Raw genomic sequence first — 17,630 nt, 5'->3', positions numbered from 1 at the left:
GCATTGTGACAAGCCGCCAGTGTTCCGTCTCTTCATGTTGTGCACAGTTCAAACGGAAAATACATCAACAGGCAGACTACAGAAAAGCTTACTATCAAAGGTTAGAGGGGGGCTTTCTCAGAGGGCTTTTTACAGTTTTTCTATTCCCAATTAGCCGTTTAAGTGTACTTATTGAAAGTAGTAATTCTTTCATAGGCCGCCCTTTCTTAGTATTTGACGTTCCTTATATTGCGGTATGAGGCTTCGCAGTAGGTTGCAAACATTCATCACCCATGACTGTCCCCAATTGAGCTCAGAAGCTCAATGTCTATCATGACCTCTCTTTTAGAATGTCCAAGAGCAAGCAAACTATTCCTCCAGGAGAGGGCGCCAACAGACTACTAAAGAGATCATCATTACTCAAAGAAAACCCCAAAAACCAATGCATGATAGGAATAAACAGGTAACTTTCTTTGGAGTGGAAGCGGAGAGATCGCACCAGATGCCAATTCTAGATGTTATCACACCTGTGGTCACTGCAGCAGCAGGTGAATCCACTTTGTCCAAAAGGGATCTATTCCATTCAATTGCAAATGATCTAGATAAGACAGAGAACTGCAGCACGGGGACATAGCCGAGTTGGTCAGGTTGAGTGGTGATGAGTTTGCTATTTGGATGAATAAAGAAAGTCAAAAGTGTGAAAGATAAAAAACAAAAGGAGGAAGTGTGAAAAGTGAATGGGCCAAATTGAGGTGCATATGAAGACGTATGCTTTCTTCCAATTCATTAAATCGGGCTAATATGAATCAGGTGAATTGAGTTCTGCTTTTGGAAACTGGGTTAAGAAGGGGTGCACCGTTCCTGGAGGTACTGCAATACCAGGTCAATGCGTGGAGTGGACAGAGCAAGCTCTTTTTCCATCTCCCTGTTCTAAAAATCCATTTAATATATGGTCCCCAGATAGGGGACGTATCAGATATTAAACTGATAAGAACAGATACTACACTTGATCTTAGCCAAAAGGCCGAGAAGCGATAACCAGAATTGGTTTGGGCCTCGAGTGGCACCCTGGCCTATGCCGGACACATCTTAGGGAGAGAGAGCGAGAGGGAGACAAACCCACGCCTACACAAGACATTTTGTCACCCAAGCCAACCCTTGAAAAGGCTGCTTTGCAGAGCCAAAACAAGAAGAATGGTGCGTTTTGCAGCCGCCGCCCACTGCAATGAATCTGAATAACTCCTCCTTTAGGGCGCAAGCAACTCCCCTCCCCCTTGCAGTCTTTCCAATTCACGATACAAAAAGACGGACAGGACAGGTTGCCTGACTTTCCGTCACTGCCACCCTTTGCCATCCTTACCCGTAGAAAGCCCTTTCATCATCCCCAAACCCTAATCTTTTCCCTTTCCTTCCCAGCCCCCAAACCCTGCCCTCTGTACCTTTCTCACCACCCGCTTCCCTTCTCCTGTCATCCCCCTACCACCCGGGAAAAAAAGAGATTGCCCCCTCCTTCCACTAGCCCACCCTCCCACCCAAAGAACAACTTCTTCTGCGCAGCTTGTTTTCTAGGCAGCAGCGCTATTGTGATGTCATCGGGGGGCATTGTGACAAGCCGCCAGTGTTCCGTCTCTTCATGTTGTGCACAGTTCAAACGGAAAATACATCAACAGGCAGACTACAGAAAAGCTTACTATCAAAGGTTAGAGGGGGGCTTTCTCAGAGGGCTTTTTACAGTTTTTCTATTCCCAATTAGCCGTTTAAGTGTACTTATTGAAAGTAGTAATTCTTTCATAGGCCGCCCTTTCTTAGTATTTGACGTTCCTTATATTGCGGTATGAGGCTTCGCAGTAGGTTGCAAACATTCATCACCCATGACTGTCCCCAATTGAGCTCAGAAGCTCAATGTCTATCATGACCTCTCTTTTAGAATGTCCAAGAGCAAGCAAACTATTCCTCCAGGAGAGGGCGCCAACAGACTACTAAAGAGATCATCATTACTCAAAGAAAACCCCAAAAACCAATGCATGATAGGAATAAACAGGTAACTTTCTTTGGAGTGGAAGCGGAGAGATCGCACCAGATGCCAATTCTAGATGTTATCACACCTGTGGTCACTGCAGCAGCAGGTGAATCCACTTTGTCCAAAAGGGATCTATTCCATTCAATTGCAAATGATCTAGATAAGACAGAGAACTGCAGCACGGGGACATAGCCGAGTTGGTCAGGTTGAGTGGTGATGAGTTTGCTATTTGGATGAATAAAGAAAGTCAAAAGTGTGAAAGATAAAAAACAAAAGGAGGAAGTGTGAAAAGTGAATGGGCCAAATTGAGGTGCATATGAAGACGTATGCTTTCTTCCAATTCATTAAATCGGGCTAATATGAATCAGGTGAATTGAGTTCTGCTTTTGGAAACTGGGTTAAGAAGGGGTGCACCGTTCCTGGAGGTACTGCAATACCAGGTCAATGCGTGGAGTGGACAGAGCAAGCTCTTTTTCCATCTCCCTGTTCTAAAAATCCATTTAATATATGGTCCCCAGATAGGGGACGTATCAGATATTAAACTGATAAGAACAGATACTACACTTGATCTTAGCCAAAAGGCCGAGAAGCGATAACCAGAATTGGTTTGGGCCTCGAGTGGCACCCTGGCCTATGCCGGACACATCTTAGGGAGAGAGAGCGAGAGGGAGACAAACCCACGCCTACACAAGACATTTTGTCACCCAAGCCAACCCTTGAAAAGGCTGCTTTGCAGAGCCAAAACAAGAAGAATGGTGCGTTTTGCAGCCGCCGCCCACTGCAATGAATCTGAATAACTCCTCCTTTAGGGCGCAAGCAACTCCCCTCCCCCTTGCAGTCTTTCCAATTCACGATACAAAAAGACGGACAGGACAGGTTGCCTGACTTTCCGTCACTGCCACCCTTTGCCATCCTTACCCGTAGAAAGCCCTTTCATCATCCCCAAACCCTAATCTTTTCCCTTTCCTTCCCAGCCCCCAAACCCTGCCCTCTGTACCTTTCTCACCACCCGCTTCCCTTCTCCTGTCATCCCCCTACCACCCGGGAAAAAAAGAGATTGCCCCCTCCTTCCACTAGCCCACCCTCCCACCCAAAGAACAACTTCTTCTGCGCAGCTTGTTTTCTAGGCAGCAGCGCTATTGTGATGTCATCGGGGGGCATTGTGACAAGCCGCCAGTGTTCCGTCTCTTCATGTTGTGCACAGTTCAAACGGAAAATACATCAACAGGCAGACTACAGAAAAGCTTACTATCAAAGGTTAGAGGGGGGCTTTCTCAGAGGGCTTTTTACAGTTTTTCTATTCCCAATTAGCCGTTTAAGTGTACTTATTGAAAGTAGTAATTCTTTCATAGGCCGCCCTTTCTTAGTATTTGACGTTCCTTATATTGCGGTATGAGGCTTCGCAGTAGGTTGCAAACATTCATCACCCATGACTGTCCCCAATTGAGCTCAGAAGCTCAATGTCTATCATGACCTCTCTTTTAGAATGTCCAAGAGCAAGCAAACTATTCCTCCAGGAGAGGGCGCCAACAGACTACTAAAGAGATCATCATTACTCAAAGAAAACCCCAAAAACCAATGCATGATAGGAATAAACAGGTAACTTTCTTTGGAGTGGAAGCGGAGAGATCGCACCAGATGCCAATTCTAGATGTTATCACACCTGTGGTCACTGCAGCAGCAGGTGAATCCACTTTGTCCAAAAGGGATCTATTCCATTCAATTGCAAATGATCTAGATAAGACAGAGAACTGCAGCACGGGGACATAGCCGAGTTGGTCAGGTTGAGTGGTGATGAGTTTGCTATTTGGATGAATAAAGAAAGTCAAAAGTGTGAAAGATAAAAAACAAAAGGAGGAAGTGTGAAAAGTGAATGGGCCAAATTGAGGTGCATATGAAGACGTATGCTTTCTTCCAATTCATTAAATCGGGCTAATATGAATCAGGTGAATTGAGTTCTGCTTTTGGAAACTGGGTTAAGAAGGGGTGCACCGTTCCTGGAGGTACTGCAATACCAGGTCAATGCGTGGAGTGGACAGAGCAAGCTCTTTTTCCATCTCCCTGTTCTAAAAATCCATTTAATATATGGTCCCCAGATAGGGGACGTATCAGATATTAAACTGATAAGAACAGATACTACACTTGATCTTAGCCAAAAGGCCGAGAAGCGATAACCAGAATTGGTTTGGGCCTCGAGTGGCACCCTGGCCTATGCCGGACACATCTTAGGGAGAGAGAGCGAGAGGGAGACAAACCCACGCCTACACAAGACATTTTGTCACCCAAGCCAACCCTTGAAAAGGCTGCTTTGCAGAGCCAAAACAAGAAGAATGGTGCGTTTTGCAGCCGCCGCCCACTGCAATGAATCTGAATAACTCCTCCTTTAGGGCGCAAGCAACTCCCCTCCCCCTTGCAGTCTTTCCAATTCACGATACAAAAAGACGGACAGGACAGGTTGCCTGACTTTCCGTCACTGCCACCCTTTGCCATCCTTACCCGTAGAAAGCCCTTTCATCATCCCCAAACCCTAATCTTTTCCCTTTCCTTCCCAGCCCCCAAACCCTGCCCTCTGTACCTTTCTCACCACCCGCTTCCCTTCTCCTGTCATCCCCCTACCACCCGGGAAAAAAAGAGATTGCCCCCTCCTTCCACTAGCCCACCCTCCCACCCAAAGAACAACTTCTTCTGCGCAGCTTGTTTTCTAGGCAGCAGCGCTATTGTGATGTCATCGGGGGGCATTGTGACAAGCCGCCAGTGTTCCGTCTCTTCATGTTGTGCACAGTTCAAACGGAAAATACATCAACAGGCAGACTACAGAAAAGCTTACTATCAAAGGTTAGAGGGGGGCTTTCTCAGAGGGCTTTTTACAGTTTTTCTATTCCCAATTAGCCGTTTAAGTGTACTTATTGAAAGTAGTAATTCTTTCATAGGCCGCCCTTTCTTAGTATTTGACGTTCCTTATATTGCGGTATGAGGCTTCGCAGTAGGTTGCAAACATTCATCACCCATGACTGTCCCCAATTGAGCTCAGAAGCTCAATGTCTATCATGACCTCTCTTTTAGAATGTCCAAGAGCAAGCAAACTATTCCTCCAGGAGAGGGCGCCAACAGACTACTAAAGAGATCATCATTACTCAAAGAAAACCCCAAAAACCAATGCATGATAGGAATAAACAGGTAACTTTCTTTGGAGTGGAAGCGGAGAGATCGCACCAGATGCCAATTCTAGATGTTATCACACCTGTGGTCACTGCAGCAGCAGGTGAATCCACTTTGTCCAAAAGGGATCTATTCCATTCAATTGCAAATGATCTAGATAAGACAGAGAACTGCAGCACGGGGACATAGCCGAGTTGGTCAGGTTGAGTGGTGATGAGTTTGCTATTTGGATGAATAAAGAAAGTCAAAAGTGTGAAAGATAAAAAACAAAAGGAGGAAGTGTGAAAAGTGAATGGGCCAAATTGAGGTGCATATGAAGACGTATGCTTTCTTCCAATTCATTAAATCGGGCTAATATGAATCAGGTGAATTGAGTTCTGCTTTTGGAAACTGGGTTAAGAAGGGGTGCACCGTTCCTGGAGGTACTGCAATACCAGGTCAATGCGTGGAGTGGACAGAGCAAGCTCTTTTTCCATCTCCCTGTTCTAAAAATCCATTTAATATATGGTCCCCAGATAGGGGACGTATCAGATATTAAACTGATAAGAACAGATACTACACTTGATCTTAGCCAAAAGGCCGAGAAGCGATAACCAGAATTGGTTTGGGCCTCGAGTGGCACCCTGGCCTATGCCGGACACATCTTAGGGAGAGAGAGCGAGAGGGAGACAAACCCACGCCTACACAAGACATTTTGTCACCCAAGCCAACCCTTGAAAAGGCTGCTTTGCAGAGCCAAAACAAGAAGAATGGTGCGTTTTGCAGCCGCCGCCCACTGCAATGAATCTGAATAACTCCTCCTTTAGGGCGCAAGCAACTCCCCTCCCCCTTGCAGTCTTTCCAATTCACGATACAAAAAGACGGACAGGACAGGTTGCCTGACTTTCCGTCACTGCCACCCTTTGCCATCCTTACCCGTAGAAAGCCCTTTCATCATCCCCAAACCCTAATCTTTTCCCTTTCCTTCCCAGCCCCCAAACCCTGCCCTCTGTACCTTTCTCACCACCCGCTTCCCTTCTCCTGTCATCCCCCTACCACCCGGGAAAAAAAGAGATTGCCCCCTCCTTCCACTAGCCCACCCTCCCACCCAAAGAACAACTTCTTCTGCGCAGCTTGTTTTCTAGGCAGCAGCGCTATTGTGATGTCATCGGGGGGCATTGTGACAAGCCGCCAGTGTTCTGTCTCTTCATGTTGTGCACAGTTCAAACGGAAAATACATCAACAGGCAGACTACAGAAAAGCTTACTATCAAAGGTTAGAGGGGGGCTTTCTCAGAGGGCTTTTTACAGTTTTTCTATTCCCAATTAGCCGTTTAAGTGTACTTATTGAAAGTAGTAATTCTTTCATAGGCCGCCCTTTCTTAGTATTTGACGTTCCTTATATTGCGGTATGAGGCTTCGCAGTAGGTTGCAAACATTCATCACCCATGACTGTCCCCAATTGAGCTCAGAAGCTCAATGTCTATCATGACCTCTCTTTTAGAATGTCCAAGAGCAAGCAAACTATTCCTCCAGGAGAGGGCGCCAACAGACTACTAAAGAGATCATCATTACTCAAAGAAAACCCCAAAAACCAATGCATGATAGGAATAAACAGGTAACTTTCTTTGGAGTGGAAGCGGAGAGATCGCACCAGATGCCAATTCTAGATGTTATCACACCTGTGGTCACTGCAGCAGCAGGTGAATCCACTTTGTCCAAAAGGGATCTATTCCATTCAATTGCAAATGATCTAGATAAGACAGAGAACTGCAGCACGGGGACATAGCCGAGTTGGTCAGGTTGAGTGGTGATGAGTTTGCTATTTGGATGAATAAAGAAAGTCAAAAGTGTGAAAGATAAAAAACAAAAGGAGGAAGTGTGAAAAGTGAATGGGCCAAATTGAGGTGCATATGAAGACGTATGCTTTCTTCCAATTCATTAAATCGGGCTAATATGAATCAGGTGAATTGAGTTCTGCTTTTGGAAACTGGGTTAAGAAGGGGTGCACCGTTCCTGGAGGTACTGCAATACCAGGTCAATGCGTGGAGTGGACAGAGCAAGCTCTTTTTCCATCTCCCTGTTCTAAAAATCCATTTAATATATGGTCCCCAGATAGGGGACGTATCAGATATTAAACTGATAAGAACAGATACTACACTTGATCTTAGCCAAAAGGCCGAGAAGCGATAACCAGAATTGGTTTGGGCCTCGAGTGGCACCCTGGCCTATGCCGGACACATCTTAGGGAGAGAGAGCGAGAGGGAGACAAACCCACGCCTACACAAGACATTTTGTCACCCAAGCCAACCCTTGAAAAGGCTGCTTTGCAGAGCCAAAACAAGAAGAATGGTGCGTTTTGCAGCCGCCGCCCACTGCAATGAATCTGAATAACTCCTCCTTTAGGGCGCAAGCAACTCCCCTCCCCCTTGCAGTCTTTCCAATTCACGATACAAAAAGACGGACAGGACAGGTTGCCTGACTTTCCGTCACTGCCACCCTTTGCCATCCTTACCCGTAGAAAGCCCTTTCATCATCCCCAAACCCTAATCTTTTCCCTTTCCTTCCCAGCCCCCAAACCCTGCCCTCTGTACCTTTCTCACCACCCGCTTCCCTTCTCCTGTCATCCCCCTACCACCCGGGAAAAAAAGAGATTGCCCCCTCCTTCCACTAGCCCACCCTCCCACCCAAAGAACAACTTCTTCTGCGCAGCTTGTTTTCTAGGCAGCAGCGCTATTGTGATGTCATCGGGGGGCATTGTGACAAGCCGCCAGTGTTCCGTCTCTTCATGTTGTGCACAGTTCAAACGGAAAATACATCAACAGGCAGACTACAGAAAAGCTTACTATCAAAGGTTAGAGGGGGGCTTTCTCAGAGGGCTTTTTACAGTTTTTCTATTCCCAATTAGCCGTTTAAGTGTACTTATTGAAAGTAGTAATTCTTTCATAGGCCGCCCTTTCTTAGTATTTGACGTTCCTTATATTGCGGTATGAGGCTTCGCAGTAGGTTGCAAACATTCATCACCCATGACTGTCCCCAATTGAGCTCAGAAGCTCAATGTCTATCATGACCTCTCTTTTAGAATGTCCAAGAGCAAGCAAACTATTCCTCCAGGAGAGGGCGCCAACAGACTACTAAAGAGATCATCATTACTCAAAGAAAACCCCAAAAACCAATGCATGATAGGAATAAACAGGTAACTTTCTTTGGAGTGGAAGCGGAGAGATCGCACCAGATGCCAATTCTAGATGTTATCACACCTGTGGTCACTGCAGCAGCAGGTGAATCCACTTTGTCCAAAAGGGATCTATTCCATTCAATTGCAAATGATCTAGATAAGACAGAGAACTGCAGCACGGGGACATAGCCGAGTTGGTCAGGTTGAGTGGTGATGAGTTTGCTATTTGGATGAATAAAGAAAGTCAAAAGTGTGAAAGATAAAAAACAAAAGGAGGAAGTGTGAAAAGTGAATGGGCCAAATTGAGGTGCATATGAAGACGTATGCTTTCTTCCAATTCATTAAATCGGGCTAATATGAATCAGGTGAATTGAGTTCTGCTTTTGGAAACTGGGTTAAGAAGGGGTGCACCGTTCCTGGAGGTACTGCAATACCAGGTCAATGCGTGGAGTGGACAGAGCAAGCTCTTTTTCCATCTCCCTGTTCTAAAAATCCATTTAATATATGGTCCCCAGATAGGGGACGTATCAGATATTAAACTGATAAGAACAGATACTACACTTGATCTTAGCCAAAAGGCCGAGAAGCGATAACCAGAATTGGTTTGGGCCTCGAGTGGCACCCTGGCCTATGCCGGACACATCTTAGGGAGAGAGAGCGAGAGGGAGACAAACCCACGCCTACACAAGACATTTTGTCACCCAAGCCAACCCTTGAAAAGGCTGCTTTGCAGAGCCAAAACAAGAAGAATGGTGCGTTTTGCAGCCGCCGCCCACTGCAATGAATCTGAATAACTCCTCCTTTAGGGCGCAAGCAACTCCCCTCCCCCTTGCAGTCTTTCCAATTCACGATACAAAAAGACGGACAGGACAGGTTGCCTGACTTTCCGTCACTGCCACCCTTTGCCATCCTTACCCGTAGAAAGCCCTTTCATCATCCCCAAACCCTAATCTTTTCCCTTTCCTTCCCAGCCCCCAAACCCTGCCCTCTGTACCTTTCTCACCACCCGCTTCCCTTCTCCTGTCATCCCCCTACCACCCGGGAAAAAAAGAGATTGCCCCCTCCTTCCACTAGCCCACCCTCCCACCCAAAGAACAACTTCTTCTGCGCAGCTTGTTTTCTAGGCAGCAGCGCTATTGTGATGTCATCGGGGGGCATTGTGACAAGCCGCCAGTGTTCCGTCTCTTCATGTTGTGCACAGTTCAAACGGAAAATACATCAACAGGCAGACTACAGAAAAGCTTACTATCAAAGGTTAGAGGGGGGCTTTCTCAGAGGGCTTTTTACAGTTTTTCTATTCCCAATTAGCCGTTTAAGTGTACTTATTGAAAGTAGTAATTCTTTCATAGGCCGCCCTTTCTTAGTATTTGACGTTCCTTATATTGCGGTATGAGGCTTCGCAGTAGGTTGCAAACATTCATCACCCATGACTGTCCCCAATTGAGCTCAGAAGCTCAATGTCTATCATGACCTCTCTTTTAGAATGTCCAAGAGCAAGCAAACTATTCCTCCAGGAGAGGGCGCCAACAGACTACTAAAGAGATCATCATTACTCAAAGAAAACCCCAAAAACCAATGCATGATAGGAATAAACAGGTAACTTTCTTTGGAGTGGAAGCGGAGAGATCGCACCAGATGCCAATTCTAGATGTTATCACACCTGTGGTCACTGCAGCAGCAGGTGAATCCACTTTGTCCAAAAGGGATCTATTCCATTCAATTGCAAATGATCTAGATAAGACAGAGAACTGCAGCACGGGGACATAGCCGAGTTGGTCAGGTTGAGTGGTGATGAGTTTGCTATTTGGATGAATAAAGAAAGTCAAAAGTGTGAAAGATAAAAAACAAAAGGAGGAAGTGTGAAAAGTGAATGGGCCAAATTGAGGTGCATATGAAGACGTATGCTTTCTTCCAATTCATTAAATCGGGCTAATATGAATCAGGTGAATTGAGTTCTGCTTTTGGAAACTGGGTTAAGAAGGGGTGCACCGTTCCTGGAGGTACTGCAATACCAGGTCAATGCGTGGAGTGGACAGAGCAAGCTCTTTTTCCATCTCCCTGTTCTAAAAATCCATTTAATATATGGTCCCCAGATAGGGGACGTATCAGATATTAAACTGATAAGAACAGATACTACACTTGATCTTAGCCAAAAGGCCGAGAAGCGATAACCAGAATTGGTTTGGGCCTCGAGTGGCACCCTGGCCTATGCCGGACACATCTTAGGGAGAGAGAGCGAGAGGGAGACAAACCCACGCCTACACAAGACATTTTGTCACCCAAGCCAACCCTTGAAAAGGCTGCTTTGCAGAGCCAAAACAAGAAGAATGGTGCGTTTTGCAGCCGCCGCCCACTGCAATGAATCTGAATAACTCCTCCTTTAGGGCGCAAGCAACTCCCCTCCCCCTTGCAGTCTTTCCAATTCACGATACAAAAAGACGGACAGGACAGGTTGCCTGACTTTCCGTCACTGCCACCCTTTGCCATCCTTACCCGTAGAAAGCCCTTTCATCATCCCCAAACCCTAATCTTTTCCCTTTCCTTCCCAGCCCCCAAACCCTGCCCTCTGTACCTTTCTCACCACCCGCTTCCCTTCTCCTGTCATCCCCCTACCACCCGGGAAAAAAAGAGATTGCCCCCTCCTTCCACTAGCCCACCCTCCCACCTAAAGAACAACTTCTTCTGCGCAGCTTGTTTTCTAGGCAGCAGCGCTATTGTGATGTCATCGGGGGGCATTGTGACAAGCCGCCAGTGTTCCGTCTCTTCATGTTGTGCACAGTTCAAACGGAAAATACATCAACAGGCAGACTACAGAAAAGCTTACTATCAAAGGTTAGAGGGGGGCTTTCTCAGAGGGCTTTTTACAGTTTTTCTATTCCCAATTAGCCGTTTAAGTGTACTTATTGAAAGTAGTAATTCTTTCATAGGCCGCCCTTTCTTAGTATTTGACGTTCCTTATATTGCGGTATGAGGCTTCGCAGTAGGTTGCAAACATTCATCACCCATGACTGTCCCCAATTGAGCTCAGAAGCTCAATGTCTATCATGACCTCTCTTTTAGAATGTCCAAGAGCAAGCAAACTATTCCTCCAGGAGAGGGCGCCAACAGACTACTAAAGAGATCATCATTACTCAAAGAAAACCCCAAAAACCAATGCATGATAGGAATAAACAGGTAACTTTCTTTGGAGTGGAAGCGGAGAGATCGCACCAGATGCCAATTCTAGATGTTATCACACCTGTGGTCACTGCAGCAGCAGGTGAATCCACTTTGTCCAAAAGGGATCTATTCCATTCAATTGCAAATGATCTAGATAAGACAGAGAACTGCAGCACGGGGACATAGCCGAGTTGGTCAGGTTGAGTGGTGATGAGTTTGCTATTTGGATGAATAAAGAAAGTCAAAAGTGTGAAAGATAAAAAACAAAAGGAGGAAGTGTGAAAAGTGAATGGGCCAAATTGAGGTGCATATGAAGACGTATGCTTTCTTCCAATTCATTAAATCGGGCTAATATGAATCAGGTGAATTGAGTTCTGCTTTTGGAAACTGGGTTAAGAAGGGGTGCACCGTTCCTGGAGGTACTGCAATACCAGGTCAATGCGTGGAGTGGACAGAGCAAGCTCTTTTTCCATCTCCCTGTTCTAAAAATCCATTTAATATATGGTCCCCAGATAGGGGACGTATCAGATATTAAACTGATAAGAACAGATACTACACTTGATCTTAGCCAAAAGGCCGAGAAGCGATAACCAGAATTGGTTTGGGCCTCGAGTGGCACCCTGGCCTATGCCGGACACATCTTAGGGAGAGAGAGCGAGAGGGAGACAAACCCACGCCTACACAAGACATTTTGTCACCCAAGCCAACCCTTGAAAAGGCTGCTTTGCAGAGCCAAAACAAGAAGAATGGTGCGTTTTGCAGCCGCCGCCCACTGCAATGAATCTGAATAACTCCTCCTTTAGGGCGCAAGCAACTCCCCTCCCCCTTGCAGTCTTTCCAATTCACGATACAAAAAGACGGACAGGACAGGTTGCCTGACTTTCCGTCACTGCCACCCTTTGCCATCCTTACCCGTAGAAAGCCCTTTCATCATCCCCAAACCCTAATCTTTTCCCTTTCCTTCCCAGCCCCCAAACCCTGCCCTCTGTACCTTTCTCACCACCCGCTTCCCTTCTCCTGTCATCCCCCTACCACCCGGGAAAAAAAGAGATTGCCCCCTCCTTCCACTAGCCCACCCTCCCACCCAAAGAACAACTTCTTCTGCGCAGCTTGTTTTCTAGGCAGCAGCGCTATTGTGATGTCATCGGGGGGCATTGTGACAAGCCGCCAGTGTTCCGTCTCTTCATGTTGTGCACAGTTCAAACGGAAAATACATCAACAGGCAGACTACAGAAAAGCTTACTATCAAAGGTTAGAGGGGGGCTTTCTCAGAGGGCTTTTTACAGTTTTTCTATTCCCAATTAGCCGTTTAAGTGTACTTATTGAAAGTAGTAATTCTTTCATAGGCCGCCCTTTCTTAGTATTTGACGTTCCTTATATTGCGGTATGAGGCTTCGCAGTAGGTTGCAAACATTCATCACCCATGACTGTCCCCAATTGAGCTCAGAAGCTCAATGTCTATCATGACCTCTCTTTTAGAATGTCCAAGAGCAAGCAAACTATTCCTCCAGGAGAGGGCGCCAACAGACTACTAAAGAGATCATCATTACTCAAAGAAAACCCCAAAAACCAATGCATGATAGGAATAAACAGGTAACTTTCTTTGGAGTGGAAGCGGAGAGATCGCACCAGATGCCAATTCTAGATGTTATCACACCTGTGGTCACTGCAGCAGCAGGTGAATCCACTTTGTCCAAAAGGGATCTATTCCATTCAATTGCAAATGATCTAGATAAGACAGAGAACTGCAGCACGGGGACATAGCCGAGTTGGTCAGGTTGAGTGGTGATGAGTTTGCTATTTGGATGAATAAAGAAAGTCAAAAGTGTGAAAGATAAAAAACAAAAGGAGGAAGTGTGAAAAGTGAATGGGCCAAATTGAGGTGCATATGAAGACGTATGCTTTCTTCCAATTCATTAAATCGGGCTAATATGAATCAGGTGAATTGAGTTCTGCTTTTGGAAACTGGGTTAAGAAGGGGTGCACCGTTCCTGGAGGTACTGCAATACCAGGTCAATGCGTGGAGTGGACAGAGCAAGCTCTTTTTCCATCTCCCTGTTCTAAAAATCCATTTAATATATGGTCCCCAGATAGGGGACGTATCAGATATTAAACTGATAAGAACAGATACTACACTTGATCTTAGCCAAAAGGCCGAGAAGCGATAACCAGAATTGGTTTGGGCCTCGAGTGGCACCCTGGCCTATGCCGGACACATCTTAGGGAGAGAGAGCGAGAGGGAGACAAACCCACGCCTACACAAGACATTTTGTCACCCAAGCCAACCCTTGAAAAGGCTGCTTTGCAGAGCCAAAACAAGAAGAATGGTGCGTTTTGCAGCCGCCGCCCACTGCAATGAATCTGAATAACTCCTCCTTTAGGGCGCAAGCAACTCCCCTCCCCCTTGCAGTCTTTCCAATTCACGATACAAAAAGACGGACAGGACAGGTTGCCTGACTTTCCGTCACTGCCACCCTTTGCCATCCTTACCCGTAGAAAGCCCTTTCATCATCCCCAAACCCTAATCTTTTCCCTTTCCTTCCCAGCCCCCAAACCCTGCCCTCTGTACCTTTCTCACCACCCGCTTCCCTTCTCCTGTCATCCCCCTACCACCCGGGAAAAAAAGAGATTGCCCCCTCCTTCCACTAGCCCACCCTCCCACCCAAAGAACAACTTCTTCTGCGCAGCTTGTTTTCTAGGCAGCAGCGCTATTGTGATGTCATCGGGGGGCATTGTGACAAGCCGCCAGTGTTCCGTCTCTTCATGTTGTGCACAGTTCAAACGGAAAATACATCAACAGGCAGACTACAGAAAAGCTTACTATCAAAGGTTAGAGGGGGGCTTTCTCAGAGGGCTTTTTACAGTTTTTCTATTCCCAATTAGCCGTTTAAGTGTACTTATTGAAAGTAGTAATTCTTTCATAGGCCGCCCTTTCTTAGTATTTGACGTTCCTTATATTGCGGTATGAGGCTTCGCAGTAGGTTGCAAACATTCATCACCCATGACTGTCCCCAATTGAGCTCAGAAGCTCAATGTCTATCATGACCTCTCTTTTAGAATGTCCAAGAGCAAGCAAACTATTCCTCCAGGAGAGGGCGCCAACAGACTACTAAAGAGATCATCATTACTCAAAGAAAACCCCAAAAACCAATGCATGATAGGAATAAACAGGTAACTTTCTTTGGAGTGGAAGCGGAGAGATCGCACCAGATGCCAATTCTAGATGTTATCACACCTGTGGTCACTGCAGCAGCAGGTGAATCCACTTTGTCCAAAAGGGATCTATTCCATTCAATTGCAAATGATCTAGATAAGACAGAGAACTGCAGCACGGGGACATAGCCGAGTTGGTCAGGTTGAGTGGTGATGAGTTTGCTATTTGGATGAATAAAGAAAGTCAAAAGTGTGAAAGATAAAAAACAAAAGGAGGAAGTGTGAAAAGTGAATGGGCCAAATTGAGGTGCATATGAAGACGTATGCTTTCTTCCAATTCATTAAATCGGGCTAATATGAATCAGGTGAATTGAGTTCTGCTTTTGGAAACTGGGTTAAGAAGGGGTGCACCGTTCCTGGAGGTACTGCAATACCAGGTCAATGCGTGGAGTGGACAGAGCAAGCTCTTTTTCCATCTCCCTGTTCTAAAAATCCATTTAATATATGGTCCCCAGATAGGGGACGTATCAGATATTAAACTGATAAGAACAGATACTACACTTGATCTTAGCCAAAAGGCCGAGAAGCGATAACCAGAATTGGTTTGGGCCTCGAGTGGCACCCTGGCCTATGCCGGACACATCTTAGGGAGAGAGAGCGAGAGGGAGACAAACCCACGCCTACACAAGACATTTTGTCACCCAAGCCAACCCTTGAAAAGGCTGCTTTGCAGAGCCAAAACAAGAAGAATGGTGCGTTTTGCAGCCGCCGCCCACTGCAATGAATCTGAATAACTCCTCCTTTAGGGCGCAAGCAACTCCCCTCCCCCTTGCAGTCTTTCCAATTCACGATACAAAAAGACGGACAGGACAGGTTGCCTGACTTTCCGTCACTGCCACCCTTTGCCATCCTTACCCGTAGAAAGCCCTTTCATCATCCCCAAACCCTAATCTTTTCCCTTTCCTTCCCAGCCCCCAAACCCTGCCCTCTGTACCTTTCTCACCACCCGCTTCCCTTCTCCTGTCATCCCCCTACCACCCGGGAAAAAAAGAGATTGCCCCCTCCTTCCACTAGCCCACCCTCCCACCCAAAGAACAACTTCTTCTGCGCAGCTTGTTTTCTAGGCAGCAGCGCTATTGTGATGTCATCGGGGGGCATTGTGACAAGCCGCCAGTGTTCCGTCTCTTCATGTTGTGCACAGTTCAAACGGAAAATACATCAACAGGCAGACTACAGAAAAGCTTACTATCAAAGGTTAGAGGGGGGCTTTCTCAGAGGGCTTTTTACAGTTTTTCTATTCCCAATTAGCCGTTTAAGTGTACTTATTGAAAGTAGTAATTCTTTCATAGGCCGCCCTTTCTTAGTATTTGACGTTCCTTATATTGCGGTATGAGGCTTCGCAGTAGGTTGCAAACATTCATCACCCATGACTGTCCCCAATTGAGCTCAGAAGCTCAATGTCTATCATGACCTCTCTTTTAGAATGTCCAAGAGCAAGCAAACTATTCCTCCAGGAGAGGGCGCCAACAGACTACTAAAGAGATCATCATTACTCAAAGAAAACCCCAAAAACCAATGCATGATAGGAATAAACAGGTAACTTTCTTTGGAGTGGAAGCGGAGAGATCGCACCAGATGCCAATTCTAGATGTTATCACACCTGTGGTCACTGCAGCAGCAGGTGAATCCACTTTGTCCAAAAGGGATCTATTCCATTCAATTGCAAATGATCTAGATAAGACAGAGAACTGCAGCACGGGGACATAGCCGAGTTGGTCAGGTTGAGTGGTGATGAGTTTGCTATTTGGATGAATAAAGAAAGTCAAAAGTGTGAAAGATAAAAAACAAAAGGAGGAAGTGTGAAAAGTGAATGGGCCAAATTGAGGTGCATATGAAGACGTATGCTTTCTTCCAATTCATTAAATCGGGCTAATATGAATCAGGTGAATTGAGTTCTGCTTTTGGAAACTGGGTTAAGAAGGGGTGCACCGTTCCTGGAGGTACTGCAATACCAGGTCAATGCGTGGAGTGGACAGAGCAAGCTCTTTTTCCATCTCCCTGTTCTAAAAATCCATTTAATATATGGTCCCCAGATAGGGGACGTATCAGATATTAAACTGATAAGAACAGATACTACACTTGATCTTAGCCAAAAGGCCGAGAAGCGATAACCAGAATTGGTTTGGGCCTCGAGTGGCACCCTGGCCTATGCCGGACACATCTTAGGGAGAGAGAGCGAGAGGGAGACAAACCCACGCCTACACAAGACATTTTGTCACCCAAGCCAACCCTTGAAAAGGCTGCTTTGCAGAGCCAAAACAAGAAGAATGGTGCGTTTTGCAGCCGCCGCCCACTGCAATGAATCTGAATAACTCCTCCTTTAGGGCGCAAGCAACTCCCCTCCCCCTTGCAGTCTTTCCAATTCACGATACAAAAAGACGGACAGGACAGGTTGCCTGACTTTCCGTCACTGCCACCCTTTGCCATCCTTACCCGTAGAAAGCCCTTTCATCATCCCCAAACCCTAATCTTTTCCCTTTCCTTCCCAGCCCCCAAACCCTGCCCTCTGTACCTTTCTCACCACCCGCTTCCCTTCTCCTGTCATCCCCCTACCACCCGGGAAAAAAAGAGATTGCCCCCTCCTTCCACTAGCCCACCCTCCCACCCAAAGAACAACTTCTTCTGCGCAGCTTGTTTTCTAGGCAGCAGCGCTATTGTGATGTCATCGGGGGGCATTGTGACAAGCCGCCAGTGTTCCGTCTCTTCATGTTGTGCACAGTTCAAACGGAAAATACATCAACAGGCAGACTACAGAAAAGCTTACTATCAAAGGTTAGAGGGGGGCTTTCTCAGAGGGCTTTTTACAGTTTTTCTATTCCCAATTAGCCGTTTAAGTGTACTTATTGAAAGTAGTAATTCTTTCATAGGCCGCCCTTTCTTAGTATTTGACGTTCCTTATATTGCGGTATGAGGCTTCGCAGTAGGTTGCAAACATTCATCACCC

At 46.3% G+C, this 17,630-nt stretch overlaps 11 non-coding genes across 11 annotated transcripts; all 11 read right to left on the bottom strand.

Moving 5' to 3' along the window:
- Positions 1-824: 824 nt before the first annotated feature.
- LOC142284836 (U2 spliceosomal RNA) lies at positions 825-1,015 on the bottom strand. Its single transcript, XR_012746295.1, has one exon. It is a non-coding gene; the product is annotated as a U2 spliceosomal RNA (small nuclear RNA).
- A 1,387-nt stretch (positions 1,016-2,402) lies between these two features.
- LOC142284835 (U2 spliceosomal RNA) lies at positions 2,403-2,593 on the bottom strand. Its single transcript, XR_012746294.1, has one exon. It is a non-coding gene; the product is annotated as a U2 spliceosomal RNA (small nuclear RNA).
- A 1,387-nt stretch (positions 2,594-3,980) lies between these two features.
- LOC142284834 (U2 spliceosomal RNA) lies at positions 3,981-4,171 on the bottom strand. The gene has a single exon (XR_012746293.1). It is a non-coding gene; the product is annotated as a U2 spliceosomal RNA (small nuclear RNA).
- A 1,387-nt stretch (positions 4,172-5,558) lies between these two features.
- Positions 5,559-5,749, bottom strand: LOC142284832 (U2 spliceosomal RNA). Its single transcript, XR_012746291.1, has one exon. It is a non-coding gene; the product is annotated as a U2 spliceosomal RNA (small nuclear RNA).
- Positions 5,750-7,136: 1,387 nt separating this feature from the next.
- On the bottom strand, positions 7,137-7,327 carry LOC142284830 (U2 spliceosomal RNA). Its single transcript, XR_012746290.1, has one exon. It is a non-coding gene; the product is annotated as a U2 spliceosomal RNA (small nuclear RNA).
- Positions 7,328-8,714: 1,387 nt separating this feature from the next.
- On the bottom strand, positions 8,715-8,905 carry LOC142284829 (U2 spliceosomal RNA). Its single transcript, XR_012746289.1, has one exon. It is a non-coding gene; the product is annotated as a U2 spliceosomal RNA (small nuclear RNA).
- Positions 8,906-10,292: 1,387 nt separating this feature from the next.
- Positions 10,293-10,483, bottom strand: LOC142284828 (U2 spliceosomal RNA). Its single transcript, XR_012746288.1, has one exon. It is a non-coding gene; the product is annotated as a U2 spliceosomal RNA (small nuclear RNA).
- Positions 10,484-11,870: 1,387 nt separating this feature from the next.
- On the bottom strand, positions 11,871-12,061 carry LOC142284827 (U2 spliceosomal RNA). Its single transcript, XR_012746287.1, has one exon. It is a non-coding gene; the product is annotated as a U2 spliceosomal RNA (small nuclear RNA).
- A 1,387-nt stretch (positions 12,062-13,448) lies between these two features.
- Positions 13,449-13,639, bottom strand: LOC142284826 (U2 spliceosomal RNA). The gene has a single exon (XR_012746286.1). It is a non-coding gene; the product is annotated as a U2 spliceosomal RNA (small nuclear RNA).
- A 1,387-nt stretch (positions 13,640-15,026) lies between these two features.
- LOC142284825 (U2 spliceosomal RNA) lies at positions 15,027-15,217 on the bottom strand. The gene has a single exon (XR_012746285.1). It is a non-coding gene; the product is annotated as a U2 spliceosomal RNA (small nuclear RNA).
- Positions 15,218-16,604: 1,387 nt separating this feature from the next.
- On the bottom strand, positions 16,605-16,795 carry LOC142284824 (U2 spliceosomal RNA). Its single transcript, XR_012746284.1, has one exon. It is a non-coding gene; the product is annotated as a U2 spliceosomal RNA (small nuclear RNA).
- Positions 16,796-17,630: the final 835 nt, after the last annotated feature.

This window comes from Anomaloglossus baeobatrachus, unplaced genomic scaffold (assembly GCF_048569485.1).
Source record: "Anomaloglossus baeobatrachus isolate aAnoBae1 unplaced genomic scaffold, aAnoBae1.hap1 Scaffold_583, whole genome shotgun sequence".
In the NCBI taxonomy this organism is placed as follows: domain Eukaryota; kingdom Metazoa; phylum Chordata; class Amphibia; order Anura; family Aromobatidae; genus Anomaloglossus; species Anomaloglossus baeobatrachus.
Note: the sequence above shows the minus strand (reverse complement) of the source record. Positions and strands in the feature narration are given on the sequence as shown.